Source organism: Meles meles, chromosome 17 (genome assembly GCF_922984935.1).
Source record: "Meles meles chromosome 17, mMelMel3.1 paternal haplotype, whole genome shotgun sequence".
Taxonomy (NCBI): Eukaryota; Metazoa; Chordata; class Mammalia; order Carnivora; family Mustelidae; genus Meles; species Meles meles.
Window position 1 is genome coordinate 14,987,401 of NC_060082.1, and position 23,124 is coordinate 15,010,524.

The following is a 23,124-nucleotide window of genomic DNA, read 5'->3' on the forward strand; positions in this document are numbered from 1 at the left end:
CATATATGTATATAAAATAGATTTTATATATAAATATATATATATATGGCTTTTATTTATTTATCTGACACAGAGTGAGAGCAAGAGAGGGAATATAAGCAGGGGGAGTAAGAGAGGGGGAAGCAGGCTTTCTGCTGAGCAGGGACCCCAATGCGGGGCTCGATCCGAGAACTCTGGGATCATGACCTGAGCCAAAGGCTGATGCTTAACAACTGAGCCACCCAGGTGTGCCAGGAATTTATATTTCTAACAAATTGCCTGGTGATGCTGATACTGCTGGCCCAGGGACCATGCTTTAAGAACCACTGCTCTAAACAAATTTAATTGTCTCCTACCTTTCTTCTTTCCCTATGATTGGATATACTTTCCTCACCTTTTCAATGAACTTTTAAAAAGTCTTCCAAATTATTCCTAATTATAGAATATACCTGCAATGTTCATACGATATACCCAAACCTTTATGGATTTTTAGGTTTATAAATAGCAATATAAACGTAGAAAAATGTGGCCGAAATTTGAGTGTGCTCCTTTCAGCTCGCAATCCACAAATAGAGACCTCCGCTCATGTTAAACGCTATGGATCTGTATTCTTATAGGAAATTATAATTTTCACTTTTGTGGATCCTTTGTGATCCACTTTTGGAGAATATAGGGAAAGGAAAGAATAATTGCTTATTGGAGATACTCAGCTCATCAGTGATTCTATTCTTAGTGGTTTACAAAATGTTTTCTTCTTAACAAGCACTTCTGGATACACGTGTGTTTTTCCACATATCAGTGGTTCTCATCCTGGCCACCTCACTGGCATCACCTGGAGACTGAAAAAAAAATTGATGTCAGTGCTCCTACCCCCACATTCTGAATGAATTGCCTTTGGGTGTGGCCAGGGCACACCCAGGGGGAGATTTTTGAAAGCGTTCTGCTTAATGCTTTGATCAAGTCAAGGTTAAAAATCGCTGCCTTCTGTGGTGCTGCTTTTTGTAAGTAAAGTGTTTCTCAAAGTATGGGCCAGTGAACCAGGGATATCTGTATCACCTGCGAGTTTATTAAAAATGCAGATGCCCAGGCTTCATCCCAGATCGCCTCAATCGGAATCTCTGGGGGTGAGCCCAGCAATCTGTGTGTACTCCCCGGGTGATTCTGACGCTCACCCAGCTTTGAGAACCAGGGCTCTATACTGTGTTGCTGCTGATTTACTGACTGGCCATTGTCCTCTAATGGTCCCTTCTTGGATGTAACTGAAATCAGTTTAATAACTTTGTTATGTACTGATTTTTAAAGTGTAAATGAGATTGTTAAATTCTAATCCTTCCAAATGTTTTAACAAAAGGTGATTATGAAATCCTCTATGTGTACCTAATCTCCCACCTTTTTTTTCCACTTACTGTTACTGTTCTTAGCGGAATGGGTTGTACCACGTCCCATTTGCTTTTGTGTTGTCTGTGACATCGCCGCCTTGATTTGTGGCTGATGAAGGCAAGTGAAAGGGTTGACTTAAGGGGCACGGGTTTTCAAGACATCATAACTCTGACAAAATTGAGTGGATATTTAAGCCTAACTTTTTCATAGCCTTTTAGAATTTTAACGGAAGAACACATGCCAAGTTAGTATTGAGTACGCATGAATTACCTAGATATTTTGAGGGCTCTCTCTTCCTATTTTATGGCTTATCGTTGCCATATTTTATTTACCATTTTCTTAGAAAAATTCTTCATCCACTGGAGCTTTCTTTTCTTTTTTCTCATCTGTAAATTGAAGGCTCTAATACCTACCTCAGGGAATGTTTAAGGATAAAATGTAATGGGAAATCGTAAGTAGAGTGAGTAAAAACAATGGTGGTCGACCTGTGGAGCTTCCTCATACTTTTGGGCATTTGAGAAATCTCTTCAGCCTGCTTTCTAACATTGTAAAACTTGAGAATGAAAACATATTTCAAATCTTTGGGTTCTTACTGGCTATTGTCCAAAGGTATTAGAATACTTTTGTTACAGAGTATCTAAAACTCATACCGTTAGTAATTCAATTTTGTTTATTCAGTTTATACAGCTCTGGCATTAAAACTGCCAGAAGATAAGCTAATATTTTGGGATAAATTAACAAATGCTCTGGATGGCTGATATAAGCAAGAGATTCTCACTATAAAAACCACTTCCCTGTACTCAACAAATATTTACCGAGGACCTACTTTGAGCCAGACATGAGCACACTGTCTGGATCTGCATCTTACCAATATTTTATTAAAATTTTGTTCTCAAACCTTTTGCATTGAGGTGAATTCCTCTACAAGCGTCTCCTGTCTTGAGGGAATACCAAAGTTTTAGTAGGGTGGTGGTGGTGGGGTGCGGGCAGTGGTTAAACTCCTTTGTCCTTAGTATGTTTCCAAAGATAGAACAAGTATGAAACAATTTCCTGGCAAGGTTTTTTTTTTTTTTTAAATCATATAGCTTAGATATTAATAGCTCTGCAGTAGTTATTTACTGAGCAATAACTGAAACAGAGCAGCTGGAATTCTGTGCCTGATTCTTCCTTAGGATGCTGAAATGCTACCAGAAGCTTAACAGAACAAAGCACAGGGTGATTCTTGGCATTGATGTATAGTGCTCAGTTTTACTCCATATTGGAGAGAGCAACTTTCAAGGATTTTGAGCAGGAGACAGAGATGTCACTGCCCAGATTAGCACTCTGGACTCGCCCACCTGGCTGGGCTTGTAGCTGGCAGCTGGGCAGCACTGAGTAAGGCTACCCCGCTAGCTACATCAGCAGGCTTCACACCGTGGTGCTAACTGAGCCCCCAAAAGGCAGTGAGGCAAATAAAGGGATTAAATTGTGAAAGTATAATGTAATAATTAGGGTGGGAACTGTAAGGAAGACTGGAACAGCCCCTCCCCTTTCTGAGGCCCAAGTGAGATTGCAGTTGAACTCCAAAGATACTGAAAGTGGCTTGGAATCTCTTGTATCATCACAGAGTCTTACTCTGCTGCTGAAGGGACGTATAATCTATTCTCATGCCTTGAGGCGGCCGGGCAGCCAAACTCTCCTTGACAGATAGAAGTCTCTCCGGTCCCTCCCCTACAGCGCTTCAGGGAATGAGAAGAGATTATGCAATTCCCCTTAAGAACAAGTCTTTCTTCCTGTTCACAACCCTTAGGCCTGGGACAGTGCGCAAGTGTGGCTTCTGCCTCACCAGCACCGGCTCTTGCTGACCTGACAGCGTAACCTGTGCATCCAAAGGCGCAGTCATGGGGAATTTTGCCTTTTCTGTTTTCTATTCCTGTTCTATTATAATAATTTATTTTTAAGATTGATTATGTAATGTGCAATGAATATAAATTATAAAAGTTGGGCAAAATACTTCTTAAATTTACAGACCAAAAAAACATAGATCCAGAGCATATCTTTTTTTTTTTATTTTTTTATTTTTTATTTATTTGACAGAGAGAAATCACAAGCAGGCAGAGAGGCAGGCAGAGAGAGAGGAGGAAGCAGGTTCCCTGCGGAGCAGAGAGCCTGATGCGGGGCTCGATCTGAGAACCCTGAGATCATGACCTGAGCTGAAGGCAGAGGCTTTAACCCACTGAGCCACCCAGGCGCCCCATCCAGAGCATATCTTAAGAAAGGTAATGAAGGGTGCCTGGGTGGCTTAGTCAGTTGAGCATCAGACTCTTGGCTTCCGCTCAGGTTACGATCTCAGGGTCATGAGATCAAGTCCAGCATTGAGCTCTGTGCCCAGCAGGGAGTTTTCTTGAGATTCTCTCTCTCTCCCCTCTTCTCCCTCTGCCCCTCCCCACCCTGTGTGGTCTCTCTCTCTCTTAAAAAAAAAAAAAAAAAGGTAATGAGAATTGTTCTTTTCATAGATAAATTTGTATTCCAATTGTGAAAGGCAATTAATCATAAATTCCAGTGAAAGCCAACTAGAAAGGCATATTTTATTTATTTACTGTTTCCAAGTTATCATTGGAAAACTATTGAATTAGGTCAGCATTTAGGGAAAAGCCAGGGTGTTTTTGTTTTGTTTTGTTTTCTATTGACCAGAAAGTTTTTAGAAGATTTGGTATTCTTGTCACCTGACAGGGTTAGAAGGGCACCAGTGACTTCATTGGCTTTTTCTAGATCTTGTTTAACTGTGTGTGTGATATCATTTTTCTGATTTCTTTCTAATTACACTGTTAGTCCCAATTCATAAATGAGTGGAAAATTTTTTGTGTGTGCACCTTCTCGTTGAGAGTTTTCCCCAGACTGTAGTGAAGAAAGCAAGAGCAGGAAAATATCTTTATATGCCTCCCTCAAAGTGTCAATACGTACTATCATTTAACATACAAAATATTAGCTCTCTCTTTATTTCTCCATTAGAATATGGAAAATAAATATTTATATATATTTTATGCCTGACATAGCCATTTCAGCTGCTCATTTCTCTGCAAGAGATAGGCATTTTATTTTGCCCCCACTTTGATGAAGAGGAAATTATGTTTAAAACATAGGGTTTGGCTTTTTTTTTTTAAGGTACTCGTTATAGCATAGGTTTTAGGTTCATATAAAACCAGACCTAAATCTCAGCCCCTTAGAGCTGAGAGACCTTAATATCACTGTGCCTCTGTTTCTCAGGTGGGACTGTGTATCAGAGTACTTGGCCCACAGTAAGTGCTCAATAAACTATTAGCTTTGATTACTATTGGTAATATGACTGGAATACTCAAACACTGGGTGGTTCAGATACTCTGGCACAGGGGTGTCCTTGATGTTGAACTAGGATGTGGTCTTCCTCAGATCACAGCTGTGATAATTAACCCTTTCTCCCTGCAGTCATTCTTCATAATAGCGCCCTTTTATATCAGGAGGCATTTAGGTGGCTAAACGCTACCTAATCAAACTAAAATTTGATTACTTTTACATAGTTTTATGGTGATCAAGTAGCTTTTTTCTTTTCTTTTCTTTTCTTTTCTTTTTCCTGCGGGCATACATGGGAAACTGGGTAAATCAGAACAAGAGCCTGAATCCTGGAACTTGCATGAACTATCCCACATGTGGGATTCAGGAATGAATAGCAGGATGTCCTTGCAGCATGGGATACAGGAGTGAGTGTTATGAGCACCAAGTTCACTCTGGACATTTGTGGGGCCTGAGAGAAGAGTGTGTTATGAGCACCAAGTTCACTCTGGACATTTGTGGGGCCTGAGAGAAGAGTACCATGGTCAGCCACATAATGTATGTGTAATACTTAGAAGTTTATAAATCAAGATAACAAAGTGCCAGGGAACATATGTTCTGTTCTTTTATTGGAAAAACATACCTTCATAATGGCCTGGGAGGCCAGCTCTGCATTTTGAGGTTTTGTTGTTTTTTTTTTGTTGTTGTTGTTTGTTTGTTTGTTTTAAATATTTTATTTATTTATTTTACAGAGAGATGCACAGCAAGAGGAGGAACACAAGCAGGGGAAGTGGGAGAGGGAGAAGCAGGTTTCCAGCAGAGCAGGGAGCCGGATGTGGGGCTCGATCCCAGGACTCTGGGATCATGACCTGAGCCCAAGGCAGACGGTTAATGGAGCCACCCAGGCGCCCCTGCATTTTGAGTTCTTAGACTCATAGGAATTTTGTGTCAGCTAGAGGCAGTAGAAGGAAGATCAGTCCTTAACCTACAACCTACCCCATTTCTCTCTTCCCATCTACCTCCCATTGTGTCCTGTGCATAGTGTGGACATCCTGCTCACATGTCCACGGCCCACTGACCTTTCCAAACAGCTGCCCCTTGACCATTCCTGGGCCTCATAGTGTGCACATCAGCAGTCCAGTCCAGTCTGGGGCACTTTCCAGGGAATGGACCCAGGGGAGAGGCCCATGCAGGCTTTGGAATGGGGCTTACGGTGATTTAGCCACAGAATTTGAGGGTCCGAGGTATCGGGAATCAAGGAGTACAAGGGGGTTGGCTCCAGCTGGTCTTGTCCCCTTAGTCTGTCGAAGGAGTCCTTGCACTGAGGCAAATGCCTTCTAAAGTTCAGGGCTTTCGGGTGGGGGCTCTTTTTGTCTGAGTCTAAAGGTGACACTGATAAGAGCCTGTGTATCGTCTGAAACAGGGGGCATTAAAGACTAGGCATTTGCCTGCTAGCCATCTGCTAACGCTGTAGGCATGGCCTGTGGATCTGATGTGCTGACTCCTTTTCCACACTGCTGACTCTTTGCTGGAGCAGGCTGCCTAGTCCTGGAGGATCTTTGCTGGGCGTCATGTTTTCTTTGCCATTATGTGCTATTTTGGTCTTAGAAGAGAATATTTGCAACTCTGGAGGAAAAAGAAACTTACAGATTGAGTGTCTGAGCATCCTCTGACCCTTACAAAAGAAAATAGTAAAATATTATCTCTTTAACTTAAATAGTATTTAGAGAAAATAATTACCACAGTTTATAAATGGCTGCTTTAAAACTCTAATACGTTCTAAGGTTGATACTCAGAACACTATGGAAATGTTGAAGTTGACTTGAAGTCTCTCAGGGGTGATCAGTTTGGATGCAGGATTAAATTAACTAGTGACGCTAATGTTTACAAAAGAAATATTGTGTACAGTTCATTCGCTCTAACTCAGAGCATGCTTTTTCACTTTTTCACTTTTTCTTGTATTTGAAGGCAATTTTGTCTGATTTTTAGAACTACATGGATGTTGCCAAATTATAAATTAGAGATATTGCTATACTCCCACTATTTTAATTGTTAACCTCCGTGTTTATTTTCATAGTAAAATTGAGTGTTGCGTGCTGTCTTTCGTGGTAAGAGTATGTATTATGTGTACGGATGTTTTCGGAAACAGCACAGCTTACAGAATTGTCTCTCTCAGTTTTGACTTAATTAACCCACCTCTTAGGACAAATGAGTAGTGACATCTTTCCTTGGGTTTGTTCTGACTCTTAGGAATGAACCAAAATTGTCACCACCCCTCAGGTCGTTGTAGAGCCAGAAAGTAAATATCTTAGTATCCGGGGGTCACATGCCTTCTGTGTGGTATACTCTACTTGACTTTGTTTTATTTTTTAAGCTGTTTAAGACTGTGAAAACCACTCTGAACTTGAGGCCATACAAAAGCATGTCTAGGGCTCGATCTGACTACTGGGTAACTGCCAGACCCAAACACCCCGGTGTATCTTCCTGGTGGGCAACCTTGACTACCAAGATTTTCCTCAGGAGAACTTTTTCAGGCAACTTTGCATACATATCTTTTGTTTAAACTGGAAGCAAGTTCTTTATCACGATGATCTCTGAAGTGCGTTATCTCAGTTTTCAGAATTTTTAACTTTTTGGGGGATTAGATTTTTCTAGTCTCTTGTCACTCTTCAGTATGTCAAATCCGTGTGTATTAGCCAGCTAATTGGAAAGCAGAATCAGTGTAAATTAAAATAAAGTAACATTTAGAGTGTCTGGCAAAAAGTTGGATCTTGGATCGTATAAAATAAGACTGATTATTTTCAGAGATTAAAATTCAAGGTTGATCTTTGATCAAAGAAAAGAGAAAAGAGTATTTAATGACCCTCACAATATTTTTCTCTGAAAAAGATACTAGGAACTCAAGTTTGTGACATGACAATCTCTGGTGTCGTTTACGTGTTTTGTTTTGTTTTTTAATTAATTAATTTGACAGAGATCACAAGCAGGCAGAGAGGCAGGCAGGGGGAGAGAGAGGGGGAAGCAGGCTCTCTGCTGAGCAGAGAGCCTGATGCAGGGATTGATCCCAGGACCCTGAGATCATGACCTGAGCCGAAGGCAGAGGCCTAACCCACTGAGCCACCCAGGGGCCCCCATTTACGTGTTTTTTAAACACTTTGCTATGTTACTGTATTTTGGAAGTCATTTCAAACCAACACATCATTTTAACTATTGATTCATTGGAGAAGTTTACCAGTTGGCGACACTGGATAAGAATGTGTTCTGTGTAAAGGGCGTACGCCAATGGCATTCAGGGAGGAAATGGATTTTTGGTGAAACTTTTTATGCCGTGGCAAAATGTCTGACTATAGTTTATGTCAAATTACTGAGATTTATTAATTTGTCCAATTAGGCAGACAAAATTCACTTTCCTGGCGGTATATTTGCAAAATGAGTGACATTCTTTTCTACTAACTGTGTTATTTCACAGGGATTGGGAAGAAGTGATAGTAGGCGTCTTATGTTCCTCTGCTAGATTACGTTATATTTATTTTCAAGCAGACTCCATGCCCAGCACCTCAACCCACTGTGGGTCTCGATCTCACAACCCTCAGATGGTGACCTGAGGCCAAAATCAAGAGTCAAACGTTTAGCCAGCCAAGCCACCCAGGTGCCCCTATTTTTACTCATTTAAAAGAGGTTGTTTGTAGTAGTAGTACCACTAACTTTTAGAAGTACCATAGTTATAATTAATAAAAGGACAAGCTTTTTAGTAATCTTTATTTTTTTTAAGAAGATTTTATTTAGGGCACCTGGGTGCCTCAGTTGGTTAAGCAACTGCCTTTGGCTCAGGTCATGATCTCAGAGACCTGGGATCAAGTCCCACATCCCGCTCCTTGCTCAGCAGGGAGTCTGCTTCTCCCTCTGACCCTCCCCTCTCATGCTTTCTCTCTTTCTCAAATAAATAAATAAGATTTTTAAAAAAGATTTTATTTGTTTGTCAGACTGAGAGAGAGAGATAGAGAGAGAGCACAAGCAGATGGAGAAACAGGTTTCTGGTGGAGCAAGGAGCCAGATGCAGGACTCGATCCCAGGACCCTGGGGTCATAACCTGAGCCAAAGGCAGCTGCTTAACCAATGGAGACACCTAGGTGTCCTGTTTTTTTAGTAATCTTTAAAACTTAGCTCTACCTGTATACTTTAACTGAAGTTCTCATATGCCTGTAGCGTTAATATATTCTCCTCTGATTCTGCTCTGATATGGCCTATGTTATAGAATCAGAAAATGTAAGTGTGTAATTCTGGATTATCTGCACATATGCATACTTAAGAGGCTATGCTCTCGTTGTTTCTCTGTGTAAACTTCCTTTCTTGAATAAAACCCTCTGCACTCAGAAAATACAGTCAGGGGGCCCCTGGGTAGCTCAGGGGGTTAAGCCGCTACCTTCGGCTCAGGTCATGATCCCAGGGTCCTGGGATCGAGCCCCACATCAGGTTCTCTGCTCAGCAGGGAGCCTGCTTCCCCCTCTCTCTCTGCCTCTCTGCCTACTTGTGGTCTCTGTCTGTCAAATAAATAAATAAAATCTTTAAAATAAAAAGAAAAGAAAAGAAAATACAGTCAGTTTCCCATGGTTCCCCTGAGCTAATGTCCGCAGAAGCAGCAGCATGGAAGGGAGGGTCCTGACTGTGGCATGAGGCCAGGGACTCTGTCTGGCTCCAGTGGGACAACATCTTCCTGTGGTGACCCACCTGGGCCACCCAAGCCTGTTCCTGACTCAGTCACCCTCTCATGGGAAGGAAGCGTGTGCGCTGCCATTTCTTCCAAGGATTCTGTTGGTGAGTCATTGTCTTTTCTTGGCCTGTCCCAGCCTACCACTTGTCAAGTCTGAAACGCCTCCCGGCACTCCGCACCAACCTTCTTCTTGGCAAGTAATGGCTGAGGACTTCGTGTGGTTTACATGCTCAAGTCTGAGGGATTTTAAGGATCAGTTCCAGTGAATTCTTTAAAAATGCCATTTGCTTTCCTGTCTTCTAGCAAGGTAGACTTTTACATGTGTGATGGACTTCTTAGGAAATGGGATGCGGCTGATACTTGGCTTGCAGACCAGGGGGTTTTCTTCTAAGGACCTGCCACCCTGTCGCCCTCCCGTTAACTGACGACTGTTTGACTAAAGTCTGGAGGCTGTTTTTTGGTTACTAGATAAACTACCCTGCAAAGGTATCGGTGCTTCTCTTTCCAGTCTGATAGCTTTCATTCTTTCATTCTTTCATTCTTGTTCACCTTTGACCCAGAAGGAGCCCTGACAAATGAGGCTGTTTTGTGCAGAGAAACAATGGATAAATTACCTTGTTAGAATAGCCCTAGTAGCTTTAGTAGGAATGATACCTTGTGCTTTGTCGTTTCCAAAATGCATGTTTTTATACCTGTGCTGAAGTAATTACATGATAAGACCCTTCCTCCAGTAAACTCAGAATTGGTTTTGGCTAAATTCAGGTAGGATAAATGACAGTGTTCACCCTCAAGGTAGGAAAGAAGACCAACAGAAGTGATGAGAGGTCTCTTGTCACAGATCCCCCTTTTTTTTAAGTTGGCTCCATGCCCAGTATGGAGCCCACTGTGGGGCTCGAACTCATGACTGTGAGATCAAGACCTGAAATGAGATCAAGAATTGGATGCTTAACCGACTGAGCTCCTTGCAGGAGGTGCTCCTTTCGGGTTCCTCTGGATGAGAATGTGGGTCACTTTGGTAATTGGTTGCGGGAGTATATGTTTCAGTATGATTTTTTGGGCCCCTACAAAAGGAAACATCAGTAACTTATTGAAAAGCAAGTTTTGAAGGCTGTGAGGCAGGTTGTGAGGAATGGCAGGGTGGGGTTTCAGGGCTTGGGACAGAACTTTTTTTTCTTTACGGATAAAGGGCAGTTGTTCATTTATCTGATATTCTACTTGATAAACTTAGATAATGTCTTAGATGTGATAAAGTATACACACACTGCCTTAATTCACTTTCTTTTGAAGTTGTTGATAATGGGATTCAACAAGGCGAAGGCCTAGTCATTGGAGCTCACTTAGACAATTTTACAAAGTTTCAAGTAAAAGCAAAATTAATTAGAAGATGCTGGCAAAGTATTGTGGTTGCCACGAAAAGTAAATATGTGTTTACATTTAAAAGAAAGGATGTTTAAACATTTATTTATTTCTTAATATTTATTTTCTTTTTATTGTGGTAAAAATAACACAACATAAAGCACACATACCAAAACATGCACAGGACATAAACACAGAGCATAAAAATCTCCATCTTAACTGTTTTGAAGTGTACAGAACCGTAGTGTTAACTGAATGCACATCATTAGGCAACAAATTTTTTAAAACTTTTTTATCTTGCAAAACTGAAACTCTATGCCAAGTAACTCCCCATTTCCCTCTCCACCAGCCTCTGGGAGCCACTTTTGTACTTTTGATGAGTTTGACCACTTTTATCTTCCATATTCCAATCATGTAGTATTTGTCTTTTTGTCATTGGCTTATTTCGGTTAGCAAAATGTCGTCAGGTTATCCATGTTGTAGTATATGAGAGGATTTCCTTCTTTTTTAAGCTGAACCATATCTCATTATAAGTCTATACCACACTTGCTTTCTCCATTCATCCATCAAAAGACAATAGGTTGTTACTGCCTCTTGGCTGTTGGGAATTATGCTGTAGTGAACATGGGTGTAGAAACAGCTCTTTGAGATCCTGTTTTCAACTTCTTGGATATCTACCCAGGAGTGGAATTGCCGAATCATATGGTGATTCTGCTTTTAATTTCTTGAGGAGCCTTCATACTCACGGCTTTCCATAATGGCAGCATCATTTGATGTTCCCAGTGACGGTGCATAGTGGTTTCAGTTTTGCTGTGTCCTTTTGGGTACTTGTTATTTCCTTCTTTTTTTCTTTTTTCTTCTTTTGAGAGTGGCCGATCTGATGAATGTGAGGGGAATGTTCAAACATTTTTGAGGGGTTTCAGATAATTCCCTGAATTTGGAGTTCTAATCTTTTACCTCCTTAGGCTGTCCATAAATAATTACATCTGTGGACAAGGTAAATAGTTGTTTTCAGCCTCTTGAGTTGTATACGGGGCCTTTGTCAATAATAATAGATGAAGGATTCATTAGTTTGTCATAATCATAATGACTCTGTCAGTTTTTGCAATGTGCCTCACATTGTTCTAAGTGATTTACGTTGATTGTTCTATTTCATTCTTCCATTATCCCAAGGAAGTAGATGCTACTATTACAGTATTCTTATAGTATCTTATTTATATACGTGGAACTTGAAGCACCGAGAAGTAATGGCCCAAAGACAATTGGTTGTCAGGCAGCCTGAACCCAGAGTCTGTGCTCTTTACCTCGCATTACATTGCCTTGCATATTTTTTTTAAGCTTTTAAAGAACTGAATAATTTTAGACTGAATTTTTCTTGAGAGATTTTAGTCCATGGGCAAAATTTTCCATTAAGTTGATAAAATAAAATAAAAATGGGGAATTAATAATATTCCCAAAGTTATGATTAGATAATATGAAAGGCTTTTTTAAAAAAGAGACAGTCAGAAGTAAGCCTTAAAAAGAAGGTTTTTTTTTTAATAATTCATTTTTAGAACCCCCCCATAGATGAAGTATGAGAGAGTTCTTCAGTCCATCGTATCCGTCTTCTACCTCAGTTCCCTGGATTTTTATCTTCCAACACTCATTTTGCTGCTGGATTTTTAGTTGTTAGTTTTAGATTGATCCCAAAAATATACCTCCACACTCACTACTGGTAACACCTCCCTGACTCTTTAATTCTTGATTTTAGAAGGAAAGAAGCTTATTTATTCTCTTGTTTTGATGTGACGGTGATTGTCCTCTTGTATAAACTTTGTGACTGCCAACAGAGGGCAACTCTTTTTCTCTTATGATGAGTACTAGTCAGAAGAAGAGGGGCGGGATTATCTGAATAGATCTGTTTTTTTTTTTTAAGGTTTTTATTTATTTATTTAACAGAGAGATCACAAGTAGGCAGAGAGGCAGGCAGAGAGAGGGGGGAAGCAGGCTCCCTGCTGAGCAGAGAGCCTGATGTTGGGCTCAATCCCAGGACCCCAAGATCATGACCTGAGCCGAAGGCGGAGGCTTAACCCACTGAGCCACCCAGGCGCCCCTAGATCTGTATTTTTAAGAAAAAACTATATTCTTTGGGATTAAATCTTGTTTTATTTTGGTTTGAACAAACTTAATGAGACAACTGTATTCTAGTATACTTTTTAAGAAAGGCATAGCTCAGGGGCACCTGGGTGGCTCAGTCGTTAAGCATCTGACTCTTGATTTCCCCTCAGGTAGTGATCTCAGGGTTGTGAGATCGAGCCCCATGTCCGCACCCTGCTGGGTGTGAGCCTGCTTGGGATTCTCTCTCTATCCCTCTGCCCCTCCCCCAATAAACAAATACATCAATAAACAAACGCATAAATAATAAAGAAATAAAAAGGCACTGCCGTGTAATAATACAAAAAGAAAAGAGGAGGATTTAGTACACAGGAATTTTTGATTAATTTAGAGTTTAGAGCCTGAAATGTGAACATTCCTTGACAGTGAATCTGAAAGCCGAGCCAAGTCTACATTCTGATATCCATTTTTCAGTGCAAACTATTAACATAGTTTTCATTTGAAGAAGATCAGAGGCAAGTACAAGAATCTTCAAAGGAATGAATCTATCCCGAGATTTTGTCCTTGATTGCACCTTTTCTTTTCCTTTTGCCTCCAAAGCATCTTTAATACTCCCAGGGTACCTCGTCGCTTCTGGAACGCCCTCCCTGTCCCCCAGAGGCTTCAGATTATGTTTTATATGGAGAACCATTTCAGATGTTACAGATATTTTAAGTGAAAGCCCTCCAACTCCTCCTTCCATTTGTTCTTCTGGGATGTTACCAATTTACTAAGATTTCTTTTGTAATGTCTGCACCTAACTTGTAGGAAGCTACTTTACAGGGCTGGAAGTAAGAAAGGAAATAATGGGTAAGACTGGGAAGTGTTTTGTATCATTGCAGCCTTTCGTCCATATGTTTTTAGATCAGAGCTCTGTAAACCAAGGCCCAGTGCCAGAATCGTTTTGCTAAAGAAAGTTCTATTGGAACACCGTCACCACGCCCTTTCTTGTGTTGTCAATGGCTGCTTTTATACCTCTGTGGAATTGCTGGGAGTCACAGTAGAGACTGAATGACCTTCGATGCTGAAATGTTTACCTATCTGGGCCTTTAAGGAAGAAAACTTGTTCACCCCTGCTGTTCCATGAAGGAGTGAGAGCTGAGCAGGTAGCCCCTTGTAGGAGGCATTGCCTGACTGCCTCTCCTGGACCGTCAGCATACAGGAGACCTCCACTCCCCCCTGTTATGTTTGCCCCTATCCTCGTCCTCCCTGAGGAAATGCTAGCCACTTCCCTGCAGTCCCTATCATAGCAGACGGTCAAGTGCACCGGTTCTGTTTCAGAGAGGAAAATATTTAGGCAAAACGCTACATGTTGGGAGCTTTCATGGTTCTCATCTGGGTGTTCCTTGTTTTCCTCCACACCCAGTTGGCAGTCCTGTCTAAGCTCCCTGACCCTTGGGGTAATTAGTGGTTATTGTCTTTTGAATATCTGTTTGCTCGTACATTTTATAATATGCCTGTGATGTGGACATCAAGTCTATGCCTTTTGGCTTCCTTGTACCAGGTGGGAAGAAATTCTCTGCCTCACATTTCCTTCCCTCTGTCTTGAGCACTAGCTCCTGCCACGTACAGAGCCCCTTGATCTCTTCTGCTTCCCGAACCCCTTTCCTGAGTGTAATTGTAATGTTGTAATTCTTGCTGGGAATCGGTGTTCCTTCTGTGTCGGGCACTCTGCTCAGCACCTTGACATCTGTCTTGAAATCTTGAAATCTCGTTTGATTTTCACAGCTATGCCATAAAGGTATCCATTGGTGCAGCCCATTACCATTTCATTCCTGAAGAAGGTAACTTCAAAAAACTTGCTCTGACTCCTACAGAAAATTGTTGAACCAGCACTTGAATCCAATTCGACTCCTGTCTTATAATCATTGCTCTAGGGCCTCCTACAGTTTAAGTACAGAACAGTTACCGTCACTGTGTCCCACAGGATTTCCCCAAATCTGTACCACCGTTGCCGGACACAGATAGATACTGTTGAATACATCAACTTGATCTTGAAAGAAGGAAATCTCTAATACCAGTATCTCATTTCTGACAAAGTTCTTGGCACATCGATGGCGTTCAAGAACAGAAGCATTTAAGACAATATTAGAAAAAGATGTGCTTGCTTTTACTTGTGGAAGGTACAAGGACGACTTCAGGATTGCTATGAAGTCATATTCGTATTTAAGAGTCAGTTGCTTTTGGAGCACCTGGCTGGCTCAGTTAGAAGAGCAAGTGACTCTTGATCTCGGGGTCATGAGTTTGATTGAGCCCCACGTTGGGTGTGGAGATTAGTTTTAAAAAAATTAAAAAACTTAAAGAAGGGGCAGATGCTTTGTCACATAGGATATGATCCTAACACCTTCATACTTGTCATATGGACTGCTCGGAGCGCTTGAGAACTGCTGCTGCCGAATGCGCATTTCTATTCAAAACAAGGGCTGCGTTAGATTTTGTTAGTTTTTCTCTTCTTGGTTTTAGTGCTACGTGATTTTGTTTTTGCTTTTTTAAGATTTTATTTATTTGACAGGCAGAGATCACAAGTAGGCAGAGGGGCAGGCAGAGAGAGAGAGGAAGGGAAGCAGCCACCAGCTGAGCAGAGAGCCCGATGCAGGGCTCTATCCTAGGACCCCGAGATCATGACCCGAGCCGGAGGCAGACGCCTCAATGCACTGAGCCCCCCAGATGCCCCATAATCCTATGTGTTAAACAGATAAGGAAACTCATCAAAGTTGTTCCAAATATGTAGGTAGAGAAAGAACATGTACAAGTTGATGTTGAATACCAAGCAAAGCACTTATGCTCAGGTCGAACATCTTCCTTGTGGCAGGGGTATTCTTTGAGCTTTTTTATAAATACTCCTGTGACACCATCCCTACTCTCTCGGAGCTTAAAAACGGAGATGTTGTGACTGCACACATCACGCAGGGTCTGCAGAAGACCTAGTTGCCCTTTCCAAGAAGATGTCATCACATCAAAGTGAAAAAACATTGCATTTCTTGTTACCCTGGACAAGAGATACACTTGTATTCTCCATCATCTTCTCAGTGAGTGTGTTTTTATTATACGCTTACTCCCTGCTTAAATGCATTTCAGAGCACACCCTGCCGAGTATGGATTACTTTCTTCTCCTATCGTGAACAATAGCCTTATTTTGGGATCTTTAAAATACACTGTTTACAATCTGACACCTGTTGCTTTGGTGACATGGTCTGTTTGGTTTCTGTGGAATTAAACTGGCCACAAACCATAGTGGTACAGAGACAAGTTGAGGGATTTCTTTTTGAGGTGTTGAGAGATTCCATTCCCCAAAAGCAACCCTATCCTGTCCCACAGCTGCCCTTGTACCATAAGTCTGACAACAGTAAAAGACAATGCCAAGATCTACGCTTATCTTACTGCTCCAAGGCATCAAGATTTCCTTTCCAACCAGCAACAATAGCAACAACGACAGCTACACAAAGCACTCTCTCAGAAGATAGGAATTTCATTTTTTTATTTCTACTCCAAACAGCACTCAGTAAATTACTTTTGAAAGACTGGAGTCCAGCAGCATTGCGTCATAGTTAAGAGCACAGAGGTTGGATCCAGAGTGCCTGGGTTCGCATTCTGGCTCAGGCACATGTTAGTTATGTGATTCTGGGTATGTTACCTCTTGTCTCAGCATCTTGATTCTCTCATCTGCCAAATGGGTTTCATATCTGTAAAACACATAAAGTAGTGCCTCACACTTCGTGTGTATTAGAGGCATTGATATGAAATTTTCATGGGTGCATCTAGGGACCATTGGAGTGGATGTCAGGATATTTGAGTTTGAGTTTTTTTATTTTTATTTTTTTAAAGATTTTATTTTTTTATCTGAGAGAGAAAGAGAACAAGAGCAGGGGGAGGGGCAGAGGGAGAGGGAGAAGCAATCCCCACACTGAGCAGGGAACCCAGATGCTGGGCTCTATCCCAGGACCCCTAGATCACAACCTAAGTCAAAGGCAGATGCTAAACTGACTGAGCCACCCAGATGGCCCAATGCTTGAGTTTTAGTCTTTTTTCTTCTTTTTTTGCAATTAACTCATCCATATCTTTGTAAGGAAGTTCTAGCAATCATAGGTTAATCAGTACATAGTTACATGTCTGTGATATTTATAAACAAGGAGGCTGAACCAACTGGAAATTAGGTTTTTCTCGAAGTCTAATATCCTTTAGGTTTGTGTTGCTTAATACCCCATGATATGTTGTCGGTAGATTCCTCTCAGTTTTATTCTCTCTCATTGACTATACTTAGCTTTTTTTGATGAATAATTTGGGGCTAAATATTAGAATGAGGGAACGAGGAATAGGATCACTAAAAATCAAGTTGACAGGTCATGAGCGGCTTCCTGTGGGTCATCGACTTGACCACACCTTCTTGTGGACACAAGGAATTCTGAAGGGTGTTAAGTTCCTATCCTCAAGGAATACACAGTTGGAACAGGAAGAGGCTGATTCAGTAGACACAAACAATAAAGTATGTTGAGTTCTAAGAGAAAGACCCACCTGCAGATGAGTGAGAGATGAATTAGTTGCACCCGTAAGGACTTGGCCTTGTGCACTCTGGGCAAGCTTCGTTGAAAACATGATCATGGAGGCACATGAAGAGAACCAGCAGGAACGATGATGCTGCTTTCTAGGAATCTGGAGTAATTCAGGGTACATGTCAGACAAGGGAGTGGGCTTGGGATAGGGGTAGAAACTGACCTAAGACTGTGGGAAGGGATAAAGCCGAGGTGGGATTTGGAAGAGCTTGGCAAATCCTTGCCCTCGATTATAATCAGATTACGCCCAGTGAGACACAGCGTGCGAGCTCTGGTGGAGTGACAGGGAATGTGTGCAAGGAGCTGTGGTTGATGTCTCAGAAATTCGCTTCTTAGACAATTTGGTGCTTTAAAAAATGACTTGAGTTATTATCTTTCTTCCTCTCCTAGTATCTGTAAAATATAGCTATGTACTGTGGAATTGTTGGCGAGACAAAGTTTTCCTTTGGCTTCTCTGGGTGAATGGCATGTTCATTTTCACATTCTTGCATAAACTGAGGAAGGTTGTTTTGTAATATTCCCAAACTCAGGTTTAGGTCTTAGAGTGAAGGTGTTTAGTAATCGATGACATCTTACAATGTCTCTCCGTTCTGTTTTCAGAAGGGTGAACAACATGATCTATGATTTTATTTCCTATAGTTCATGTAATTCTTACAGTGTTACAAAGTACACATGATTGTTCCTTTTTTATATTTCAGGAATCCTAGAGTAGTAGAGGTAAAGCAACTAGTTCAAGTTCACACGGCCAATGAATGGCAGAGCTCTCATTTGGACCTTCATCTACCATTTCTCTTCTTCTCCTCTCCTCCCCTGCCTTTACTCGTTCATTTCCAGGTGTCTTTCTAAACCCTATGCAAGGTAGTATGTTAAGGTAGGACATGCAATGGGCATACAATATTTTTTCCATGTTTTATTTGAGATGAATATGCATAGGGCCTAGTGTTGAGTCAACGGTTGTGGAATTAAGACAATAAAGGAATGTCCATGTTTACAAATTTGAGGGAAACTAAGGTGTAGGATATGTTTTGTTTAACCTGGAAAAAAAATATCAAGGCTGAATAATTTCACCTCCATTTTACAACACTGTTTTCCTGCCAGTCTATTTTTTATTTTTTAAATTTTTTTTTTTAGAGAGAAAGAGAGAGCAAGTGAGCACATGAGTTGGTGGGGGAGGAAGAGGGAGAGAGAAAATCTTAAGCAGGTTCCTCGGTCACTGTGGAGCCAGATGTGGGGCTCAATCTGACAACCCTGAGATCATGACCCGAGCTGGAATGAAGAGTCAGCTGCTTAGTGGACTGAAATACCTAGATGCCCCCCTGCTATCTATTTTTAGTTTAATTCAACAGGTCAGTACAATCTTGTGGTTAGCTATATCATGGAGAGAGATGGTTGGTACCCACTATAAGCTCAGTGGCCACCCAATACAGGTCAATGGATGGTGAAACCAGAGTGTGTGGTCTTGGTCCCCAGTCAGTAGACATTGCTCGGACTTTATGAGCCTGCCTGCTTGTAGGCTTCCTTCTGTTCTTTTCATGCTTAAAGACAAGCCGTCATCTCTTTGCATGTGGGAACTAAGCCTGAGCCTCATTGTGAAAACACAACAGCCTGTGCCAGTATACTATCACGGCTCTTGTATACTCTGTGATTCTCAGAATTTAATCCTATAGAACCTGAAAGAACCAAATATCAAAAAGACTTGCTATACCCTATCTTCCACCTCCTATTTTTAGAAGGTAGAAGGGCAGCAAAAAGGCGAAGAATGCGCAACTCTGGCATAATCCTACATGTGAAATTGCTTTGCTAAGAGCTGGGCGTGACCACTAACTAGAAGTGACGCTCCTTTCCTCCTACCTCTGGATGCCACAGGCTCCATGTCACAGGGGACTTTTGCCTCCCCTTTGGGGGTCTGACACCACCATTCCTTCTCATACTCTTGGGCATCCTCTTTTAGAGCTTGCGGCAGGTTCTCAAAATGTCATCAGTGATCTGGAGATCTTTGAAATTTGAAGGTAAATGTGAAATTTAATAATGGACAGGCATCATTTGGCCCCATGTCTTGTGATAAAGAAGGTGGTCATATGTTTGGGGGGATATGAATGAAGTGTATTTGGACTGCGCCCCCTTTTATAAAGTGACTCTAGTGACAGTTCTAAAGGGAGCTTCAAAAAGTGTCAGAGCAAGCCCTTGGAAACAGGTTTTAGTGTCCTTAGGTAACTTAATTTGAAGTCTAACTTGGGATTCTTTGTAAGAACTTTAAAAGTCTGTCCATTGAGGGAACTATGACTTTTTTGCTCGAGATATGTAATCAGTTTTTGTTCCATATTACAGAATCCCAGTTAAAGAGACAATTTCAATTTCAGGTAGAATGGGCAGAAAGTAGTCAGGAAAAAAGTAGCATTAATAACAAGACAGAGAGGGGCGCCTGGGTGGCTCAGTGGGTTAAAGCCTCTGCCTTCGGCTCAGGTCATGATCCCAGGGTCCTGGGATCGAGCCCCGCATCAGGCTCTCTGCTCGGCGGGGAGCCTGCTTCCCTTCCTCTCTCTGTGCCTGCCTCTCTGTCTACTTGTGATCTCTGTCTGTCTAATAAATAAATAAAAAAAAAATCTTAAAAAAAAAATAACAAGACAGAGAAAAACAAAAAACCAAAACAAACACAAAAAAACAAGAAAAGAGAAAGGAGTGAAAGGGAAGTTGTATCGCTGTATGGAAAAACCTTTACTACGAAACAGTAGAGGGTTTTCTTTCTTTTTTATATTTTTGATCATTTAAAGCAAAAATACTACAGGTTATTGGCTGCATGTTTTTAATGCTCTGTAATTGTGTGCCGAGCCAAATGTCATTATTTTAAAATCACTTAATGTTGGAAAACAATTGGATAAACCCCACTTGGAGTGCCCTGTGGGTCATCTCAAGCCATTTGGTTCTGTTAACAAAGCTAAAACAACTGGGGGAAGTATACAAATGCTTTCAAATGTGTTTTACAATTATGATGTCTGTATGTGTGAAAAAGAGGACGACTCTTAGGCACGCCATAAAGCCAAATGCATCATTCCCGTGTATGAGTGATGTGCGTCGGGGGTAAGGATTTGACATATATTTTTATTTTGAGATGCCGTGCTAATTTACATCATTCAGCCCTTTTACTGCCAAACTGTAAAAGTCCATTAAGTGACTGAAAGGAATATACAAATTATCCACTGGCTCTCCAGGCTGGAACTTCACACACACCCTGTTATTCTGTCCGCCAGCTAGCTGCAAGATTCTATTAAGCGGTAAGTGAGAAAATTATATTGCCGACAAACTAATTGTACAAAAGACTCTGAAATAAGTAATCAGAGCCCAAGACTTTCTGAAAAGCTGCCAGGAGATATAATAAATTGCTCCATCGTTCTTGTCAGCCTGCTTTAAAAACCCAGAGCTCCCATGTTCATCTGGTTCCCTCTGCAACAGAGCTCGCTTCCCCAGCCCTTGACAGAACTGGGAAAATTCCAGTCCTGTCCTCAGTAGCTGCCCAATTCAGTCCCTGGTGCCGTCTAATGAATGCGTCCCAGGAAATGGCAAGCTGTAACCCAAGAAAACTCTGTGTGTGAAATGAGGATCCTTGCTTGTGAACAGTGACTTCTCTATCGTCCTGATGGACTGTCCAGGGTTCACATTTCAGGTGCCCACCGTTGCTGTTGCTGTCGTGTAGTTTCCACTTTTCGTGAATCGAAGGAAAACAAGGGCCCCGTAGAGATCATGTGGTCTACTGGGAGTAATGTCTTTGAGCCAGTACAAAACAGATGTAACATTATTATCCAGGTGCTTGGGGCAGCACATTTTTTAGGATAAAGTGGTTATTTTGTTGTTGTTGTTGTTGTTGCATAGAAAAAGCACCAGGGAAGGTATTTCAAGGGCAGAATCTGTGTAGACTCTAACACGGATCAAAGACTGTTGGGTGGGGGATCATAGCCAACAATGATGAACGAAGTAACTCAATGGGAAGGCTTTGAAATGAGAGAGGTTTTCCTCCAGCGCATAAGTTCTTTAGAATAATGTTGATTTGTTTTTCAAGATAGAAACCAGTGTTACTTAGTGAAATCAAGGTTATCACTCATGTATGTCAAAACTAATTTATTGAAATTTGGCTGGAGGATACCTAATTTATTGTAAACAATTTCTATACACTTAAGCTGAAAATATATCATTTGTGAAAACATTCAAGGCCGCTATCATTTCCATCCATTCACAGTGAAATTTTTACAAAACATGTTTTGTTGCCTGTGGTATTGGGAAGATTCTTTACCCCAACGTAGTTATTTATTCATTTTTCACAGTATAGTTCAGTCATTCCACTCCTAGGTTGAAAATTCATTGACTTTACTTTTTTTTATTATTTTAAAGATTTTATTTATTCATTAGAGAGAGAGCAAGCACACAAGCAGGGGGAGAGGCAAAGAGAGAGGGAGCATCAGGTTCCTGCTGAGCTCCGAGCCCGATGTAGGGCTGGATCCTAGAACCTGGAGATCATGACCTGAGCCAAAGGCAGAGCTTAACCATCTGAGCCACCCAGGCGCCCCTTCCTTGACTTTCTTAGGCATAATATCTGCATTTGTGGGAATGCATGTGTGTGTGTGTGCGTGCTAGTTGTGAATCCAGAACCATCGCCCCCCACACTAAATTGTATTGTTCCTTGCTTACATGTCTTATCTCCTCTGTAAAACTGTGGACTTCTCAAGAGCAGGAACTACCTCTTTCTATCCCAACCCAGCACATGATCCACAATTGCAGACTCCTGGATCAGCACCAAGGATCAAGGAATGAATTAGACAAAGGCTCTCCCTCAGGAGTTCATTCTGAGGCACTATTAAAAATTTCTCTGCCTTTATGTTTCTTTTTGTCATTGAAGAATTCTGGAATGTAATGGTTAGAAAGGAAACTTCTTTGTATGTGATCTGAAGTTCTCATGTGGTAATTGTACAATTTTCCTTCTGTTTTTTGAATTTAAAATCCTTACATAATCATTCTTAGATGAGTCATTCATAGATTTAGCTATTATCATTTTATCGCTCCTAAATATTTTCTCCAATGTGGCTCCAGTTCTGAGAGCATCTACTTTGTAAATAACACTAAGTACTATAACAAGATAAAAATTAACCCTCTTAGTGCCCTCTGTCTGTTTTTTCATGTTTTAAAACATTTTCATGTTTTATTTTCCTTTTATTCTTATCCTATTCATATCAAGATGCACTTTATCTCCTTTATAAAGTCTCTTACGTTTATTTTTTTTTCTTTTCACATTTTGCTCCCCAGAAGCCTTTGTGGTTTTTGTTTTTTTGTTTTTTTTTTTTTGTTTTCCCCTCAATGATCTCTTTCTGTTTTACCATGCCTTTCCATTTTTGTCAAAGCTACTTTTCAAGGTTTTGAAAAATTAATTAGGCTTCCTAATACTTTTTGTTTTTTAATTTGTGGAATTGTTTTCCTAGTGTTCTTGATATTGCTTCCTGATGGGACAGCTGGCTCCTTCACCTTGTGGACGTTACTACATTATAGCACCATAATTGGCGTTCATAGCAATGACCTTGAGATATCAAGGAAATATAAGTTTTTTCGAAGCATACTATTTTGCTTATTTACTACTTTTTGGAGGAAGATTTTTCTGCTGTATAAGAAATGGTCCTTGCCTCCAGGATCTTACCATCTAATGGGTAATATGCATGCAAAAAAGGTATGACAAAATCCAGCGTG

General features: G+C 41.0%; 1 protein-coding gene across 2 annotated transcripts in view; it reads left to right on the top strand.

Annotated features, from left to right (window-relative positions):
• The window catches only part of ESRRG (estrogen related receptor gamma), a 233,623-nt gene that overhangs the window by 44,751 nt on the left and 165,748 nt on the right, over positions 1-23,124 (top strand). The window lies entirely within an intron of this gene.